This window comes from Sphaeramia orbicularis, chromosome 11, assembly GCF_902148855.1.
Source record: "Sphaeramia orbicularis chromosome 11, fSphaOr1.1, whole genome shotgun sequence".
NCBI lineage: Eukaryota > Metazoa > Chordata > Actinopteri > Kurtiformes > Apogonidae > Sphaeramia > Sphaeramia orbicularis.
The window spans coordinates 27,566,631-27,574,658 of NC_043967.1; the positions used below are offsets into that span (position 1 = coordinate 27,566,631).

Consider the following 8,028-nt stretch of genomic DNA (forward strand, 5'->3'; position numbering starts at 1 on the left):
TGAGAATGGGAGGAGATTCAGTTTTTCTTTTTTTTCTTTCTTTTTTTTTTTTTGAAGGAAATGGGTCAGAGAACTAGAATTAGAGCCCTCCATGCTGCTACAACTACTTGTCAGCGCTTCTGGATGTTTCTTGCAAATCGACAGGGTCTCTATTGTGAATGTCTTGGGGAAAGTTAAAATGAGAGCGGAGGATGAAGCAGGGAGCAGCGAGGTTGCTGAGGAGGCATAAAATAGTACTCGAGGGTCTCAGCCGTGTGCGTTTGAGAAATTCAGTAATCCAATTACGCAGAAGAGAACATATACTACTTTAGGGTACAGCCTTCACAGATGTTTGTGAACACGCACACACTCAGACATACCAAACACAACACTTCAAAGACACTAAGTTCCCAAAGCCAGATAATGGGACACATGCTCCCTGTGCTGTTTTAAATGCATGCATTATCCAAGCTCAAACACATACAGATATGAGTAATTCAGCGTTTCAGCCCATATTATCTTGACTGATGTCAACTTAGGACATTGTGGCTACATTATTCTCCCCAGTCAAGATAATAAACATTTCATTACAGTGGTTACAAAATGAGGAAGTGATGAGCAATGAGTTATAATGACACATATTTTATTAGACATAAAAAAAAGCCCTTAAAATAGGGGTGTCAAACTCATTTTAGTTCAGGGACCACATACAGATTAATATGATATAAAGTGGGCCAGATCAGTAAAATAATATAAATAATAGGATAAAAACGGATAAATAATGACATCTCCAAAGTTTTTTCTTATATTTTTGAGTGAAAAAAGTCAAATTCCGTAATGAAAATGTTTACATCTGCATGGAGAAAATTTTTAAAGTCCAATTTCCATCCACTTTTGAATCTATATACTTGGGAAAAGAGAACCAGGGGATAACACATTCACAAGACAAATATTTATTACCTCCGCCAAGGAGGTTATGTTTTTGCCAGGGTTTGTTTGTTTGTTTGTCTGTCTGTCTGTCTGTCCGTTAGTGTGCAACATAACTCAAAAAGTTATGGACAGATTTTGATGAAATTTTCAGGGTTTGTTGGAAATGGGATGAGGAAGAAATGATTAAATTTTGGTGGTGATCGGGGGTGGGGGGGCCCACAGGGGGGCCCATTTCCAACAAACCCTGAAAATTTCATCAAAATCTGTCCATAACTTTTTGAGTTATGTTGCACACTAACGGACAGACAGACAGACAAACAAACAAACAAACAAACAAACCCTAGCAAAAACATAACCTCCTTGGTGTGGGGGGGCCCACGGGGGGGGGGGGCACTGATCAGCCTTGGCGGAGGTCTGCGCTCTCCGAGTGCTTCTAGTTCAGAATATTGTCAGTAGCAGGGAAAAAAGCCATCACTAGGAAGTGGCTAAAAAAGGATGCACCAAAAATGGAGGAGTGGATAGAGGTTATAGATGACATTTATAGGATGGAGAAGTTGACTTTCTCTGTCAAACTGGATTTAGACAAATTCACAAAGTATTGGAAAAAATGGGTTGATTTTATAAAACTATTAAGAGCTGATTACACTGAATAAGAGTATTGTGCATATAGATCCATGTAAACCCTAGGTTTGTGCTATACTTTAAATGTTCAATGTTCATCTCATACAGGGGAAAAGAATGGAATGTGAAGTATGTGTTGTTTCCCTTTAACTATATTTTGGGTAGCTTTGTATATTTTTACTATTCCTGTCAATGCTCCCCTGTTTGAGAATGTTTTACTTTTTTTTTTTTTTTCTTTTTTTTTTTACATACATAGAAGTCATGTAAATGATGTACAATGCTAAGATGATGCTGACTGAAAAATAATAATAAAAAGATAATTACAAAAAAAAAAAGAAAATGTTTACATCTACGAACTGTACTCGAACATAACACAAACAAATATGAACAACCTGAAAATTCTTAAGAAAAATAAGTCCAATTTTAAGAATATTACGCCTTAGTTTATCATTTACACATGTACATCACAGTTTACAGATCAGAGTGGATCTACAAATACACAAAACATTTAGTAAAAGGCAGAATGTTGGTAAAATTTCACATACTTCTCTTAAGACATTTCAGGTTGTTCACATTTTTTTTTCGTTAAAGGCTAGTCTGTAAATGTAAAGATTTGTGTAATTTTACCTTTTTTACACTAAAACAAAGAGAGAAATTTGTGGTTTTCATAATTTATAGATTATTATGGTAGTATTTTAATGGTCTGACCCACTTTAGATTGACTTGACCTAAAATGATTTTAGCATCATTGATCATTAATAAGTTCAGTGTAATTTTTGCATTTCACAAATTCATCCCACAGGCCACATTGGACCCTTTGGCGGGCCGGTTTTGGCCCCTGGGCCGCATGTTTGACTCCTGTGCCTTAAAATAACAATACTCAAAAATGTAACAAGTCACGTGGGCAAAATGGAATTATTGAACTATTTTACAAGAGATTTATTGCACCCTCCATTCATTTCAGTCAATTTAGATCATAGAAATTACAATTACCCACCCACAGTCTAGTATAGGGGTGTCAAACATATGAGCCAAAACTGGACCACCATCAGGTCCAATCCGGCCCATGGAATGAATTTGTGAAATGTAGAAGTTACACTAACAATATTAATAATCAAGAGTGACATAATAGCCAATTTATAATGAAGAGGGTTGGACCAGTAAAATACTAACATAATAACCTATGAATGATGACAACTCCGAATGGTTCTCTTTGTTTTAGTGTAAAAATGTAAAATTACATGAAAATGTTTATATCTACAAACTGTCCTGTCACAAAAAATTTGGATAACCTCAACAAAATATGAAAATCCTGAAATGTCTTTGGTGAAGTAAATGTAATTTTAACAATAATATACTTGTTACTAAATGTTTTGTGTCTTTGTAGAGCCGCTGTGATCTGTAAGTCATAACGCACATGTGGAAATGACAAATTAAGGCATAATATTGTTAAAACTACATTTATTTTTCTGAAGAAATTTTAGGTTGTTCATAGTTATTTGATTTTTTTTTTAAAGCATAGTTCGTAGATATAAACATTTTCATGATGGGATTTTGCTTTTTTCACTGTCACTATTTTACTGGCCCAGCCCACTTGAGATCATATTAGCCCAGATTAAAATGAATTTTAGAACAAGCTAAACTGTTAATTCAAAATAATCATCATCATCATCCAGTATCATTATGTTCACTTTAGTCCACATTTTTGGTGAATTGCCTGGAAATCAGATATTAAACTTCCCCCGACTAAAAAAAAAAAACACACTCTCTCCATGTGTCTTCATTGTGAAACATGAGTCTGACACCACCGTTTTCACACTCATTTGCTGAAGGTGGAACGTTTCTCTCTTCGTACTTGACTTCAAGTGCCAGACCTACCAGTGGGATGAATATGTTGTATTAAATCGTGATCTAGGATGAAAATTTGAAAAGTGCGTTGTGGAAACCTACAGTCATTAAGGTGCACATGCTCAAAATGGACTTTTAAGAATATTTTCTTATGTCCTGCAGTTAATATCTCACGCCTCATATTACTTAGACATACGACAAAAAGCGTGGTCTCATGAATTTGACAGCTTCAGATTTGACTGCAGACTTCATCATGCAAAAAAATATGGCTCATAGATAGGACTGGGTAAAAAAATCTACTTAATCGATTTTGGATCGATTTCTTTTTAAATTTTGCGCAATCGATTAATGGTGGATAAGATCGATTTTTCAGAACTGGCCGGTGGAGGCGGGTTGCAGAAGCCAGTCGTTCTAGAACTATTAATTTCAATCACCTATTGTTGAGTGCGGAGTTAGAGGAATAGTAAAGCAGAAATCACGAAGCTCCGCCCACCCTCCCCTTCAGTGAGTTTCTTGTACCAAGGGCCCAACATGATTCTGTTTCAGGGGGGCCAAATTGGTTGCAGTGCCCCATGGTGATAGTAATGTGCCTAAAGGCTGGAAGCACCAGCCATAAAACAGAATAAAGGTGACGAAGAAGTCTGTTCAGAGCCACTGTAGAAACATGGACATGTTTCTGTCCTGTTCATTATTTAAGAGCAGATTCAGCTATTTACTGCTGAAATGTCATATTTATTTCCTTTCTAATGTCAATATTGATTCTGTGTTGCATGGCTGCAGTAGTCAAATAATCACGTTACAACTCAAAATTGTACTTTGGTATCACTAAATGAATCTGAATCAATCAGTTAATACTGAATCGAATCGAATCGCAATTAATCGATTCAGAACTGAATCGAATCAATTAAGGAAATTGGCCATGATACCCAGCCCTACTCATATATTACAAATGGGTCAAAACACAGTATTCGAAATCTCATTTTAGAGGCAATTTGACAGAGTTGTGTTGCTAAGTGACTCACATTTTTACTTATAAATTCATTTTTGCTTTAGTCGGACCATAAGGGATTATTCAAAACAAGGAGCTACTTTATATAGAACTAAATGTTGGAATGGTAATCAATTAAAGTTCGCTCTCTGACGGGACATTACTGTGTTTTGACCCAAATGAAGATAAAAGATTATCAAACTCGGCTCATTTGACAGTGGAAGCCACAGAAAGAACAATCAAATTTGAGACTAATCATATTTTTTGTCACATACTAACTTCAAATCATGCATTTTTGTTTGAAAGGTAATGAAGCATCCACTATTTTTGTAAGTTTACTGTAAGAATTGTTTACATTTGAGAGTGCACAGGGCTTGAAAGACAAGGGCATGGATTTGACTTTGGGTTTATTGCTCTTGACATAGAGCATGTTGGTGATGATGAGAGTGACGGGGATCTTTAAGACACTGATGGCCCCGGATCAACTGGGATAAAGAGCTCTCCAGTTTTGAAGCTAAACTTAAAGCTGCAGGAGCCAAAGTCATAGGAAGCAAAAAACTCCACAAGTAGAAAATACGCACCTTCCTTGTGCAGCTTTCTCCTCTCAGTCCAACATCAATATAAATGGGTGCTTCTATGAAACTGGTCCCTAAAAACAGGACAGAAGGGCTAAAAATTCAAATGTATTAAGATGTAGACTGATGTTATGAAGCAAGTTTGGAAGCACTTAGGGTCTATTTTAAAAATAAATATTTACTAAGATAAAAAAAGAAACTATTTCTCAGATAAAACTCTTTTATTTGACAAAAATCTGCATCTAACACGATAGAAAGAACATGAAAATTATGCACTTCTATTTTTTTCAAATATCTTTTTATTCTCTCGCAAGTACATTTGGGGAATTGAAATAAATACGCAAGGCAAAGTGTTTCACAAAAAAGACTGCTGTTGCAAAATCACTTGCAATTTATCTGTTTTTAAATAGGCAGGTTCCACATTTAACACCAGTGGACATGATGGGTTACACGTGAAACCTGGAAAGAGACTGCTAATTCATAAAAAACCTGCATGTCTGGATTAGAAGAATGACTAGGATCAACAAATTTAACAGTGTCTTTATTTATAGCGGTACATAAGACCATTTGAAGCCATGTTTTCCAGATCAAATGCACTGACACCTAGGTAGCTTTTCCTGTCCCTATTTTGCTCCTATTTTTGGCCCAACATTTTTTGAAAAATTCATTCATTTTGGGATGGCTCAGACCAAGAGTATATCTATATATTTTTGCATTTATCTGAGGTCATCATTAGGTACATCCTGAGGGAAAATATGTCCGAAGTTCTGTTTTATTATTGGGTCTAAAAAGCTGTGCTAGGTACCAAAATAAACCCAGTTTCATGGACAGACCCAAATATAGCTGAGTGTGATGCTATGGAGACACAGAATAGACCAGGAAGGGTCTTGTCCAGGTCAGAGCTGACAAAATCTGTATTTACAGATTTTGATCATGTGTTTAACCCCCTACCTACCTACTTGAAAACATCTGTGACAAACACCTGCATCACAAGACTTCCGGTTGTGTGATGCACCCCGAGATAATTTCCGACAACTTCTTAATTCAGCAGCATAAAACAAGAGTGTGAGAGCTAAAAGTCAAAAGATGAGTTCATCTGGAAGATCCACTAAAAATGCAACTAAAGCCAACGCTGGAAAAGAAAAGAAAGACTCCATGCTAGCATCTCAGAGCAACCAAGCTAGCATTAGCCATGCACACGAGGGGGCCATGAAAGAAGACTCCGCAATTCTGAAGGAGTTAAAAGATCTCAGGGAAGAGGGAACCAAAAACCTGCATCACAGGGTACATTTTCTTCAGCTTGAAAACACAATACAAGAAAAAAGCTGACTTCTTGTCCTTTCAGACCCCTTGAATTTCAATGTGCTGAAAGGTAATAATGGATTTTTTTTCCCCCAGTGGCACTGAAATATTATCAAGCGCTGCAGCTTTGCAATTACATATTCACAGACTGACTTTAGTCTGAGCATTAAAATGACAAATATCAACAGCATACACATTCAAACCTTTATTTAACCTGCAAAAATCATTGCAAGTTCCCTCATTTGTAATAATGTTGAAAATATAAACATATTTCTTGACAAAACAAACAGTCAGTACAGATAGTTTGATATAAGTCCTGTGCAGATGTTATTTAAAGACCATATAGCTTTCACTGTGTATTAACCCATGAAGACCCAAACAGCCATTGGCGACCAAAACCATTTACTGATCTAAAATGTTTAGTACTTATTGATCCACTAATCCTATCAATACGTGTAAATAATTTGTGTAAAATACAGTTTGTCATCTTTTCATGGTCATCAGATATGACCCATCTGGACGTTCAGAGGCTCCGTAGTGAACATGGAAACACTGTCATCTTCTACAACATTGATTCACCAGTAAAACCCATGAAGTTGGATCAATGACACACTGGGTTTCAGTTCAGTTAATGCTAGATCTGACTGAAGAATTCACTTTTCCGTAAGTTTACTCTTTCAGGAAATGTTGATACAGGTACAAGGAACAAATGATTAAATTTGGGGGGGGGGGGGGGGGGGGGGGTGACCTGCCTTGGCGGACGTCTACGCTCTCTGAGTGCTTTTGTAGTTTCCAAATTTTATAAATTTCTCCCAGTTTGGAGTTAAATGTGTATCTAATCATATGGGAATCTATAGGACCTCTGAGCTTATGGAAGTGAGTCTGAGTAAAATGAGACAGAAGAAGGGAGGAAATGGAACCTGAACTTCCATGTATGGTTATTTTGGTTTGTTTTAGTGGGATATTTGAGTTAGCCAAGGGAGTATGACATGGAAACAGTTCATAACATGATGCATTTCAGCCCTATATGCAGCTAAGCGGGCGATGACAAACTACATGTTATATTGCTAAGATATAAAATTTTGGAGGTATTAAAACAAACAAGTTCTTTTATAGAAATCTGTTCACAATTTATCACTTGGTAGTCCAAGGTAGATGTTTCCTTTAAAATGGCTTTGGATTTTCATTTTTTTTACCTTGGCAAAATTTAACACCAAGAACAGTTGTCAGAACAGCAGAATTAGGAGTTATTTGGGGATGAAAAATGTTTTCACAGAAATCAAAATGTTGTTTTTGTGCAATATCACTTAGACTACTGTATAAATACCATTTGCTTGTACTCAGTTTTTAAGTCAGAAGGAAAGTGAAACTGAAGTCCTAGAAAATAGAAATGTAATTTTAAACTTTCAATAAAGCTGGAGGAGCACGGGGAAAAAAATAAAATAAAAAAATGTGTGTCTAACCCTCTCTAAGTGAAGGGTATCGATCATTGTTGTTATCCAGGCTTTAAAAGTTGATGTCTTTTTTGACTTCCACAACAGAAGAATGAGCTTCTTTGCACAGAGGCGGATACAAACCAACTGAAATTCTAAAAATCTTCACTCTGAAAAGCTGGAAATGTGTAAAAACCTCCTTTTCTGTACCTAAAATGCTGCTTTCCTGTGGACACGAGACCTAAACTATAGACCTAAACTAAGAGGATTCTGTTGGGTTTCTGTAAATTGGCTTAGAGTCTGGTTTTGACCAACTATATATAAAGTGTCATGAGATAACTTTTTGTTGTGA

The 8,028-nt window shown here is 36.3% G+C and overlaps 1 long non-coding RNA gene across 3 annotated transcripts; it reads left to right on the forward strand.

Moving 5' to 3' along the window:
* Positions 1 to 246: 246 nt before the first annotated feature.
* LOC115428543 (uncharacterized) lies at positions 247 to 7,675 on the forward strand. 3 transcript variants are annotated; one of them, XR_003936640.1, is made up of 3 exons: positions 247 to 258; positions 5,936 to 5,942; positions 7,243 to 7,675. It is a non-coding gene; the product is annotated as an uncharacterized LOC115428543 (long non-coding RNA). The 3 variants fall into 3 exon arrangements; XR_003936641.1 differs by having other exon boundaries at positions 7,316 to 7,675; XR_003936642.1 differs by having other exon boundaries at positions 7,349 to 7,675.
* Positions 7,676 to 8,028: the final 353 nt, after the last annotated feature.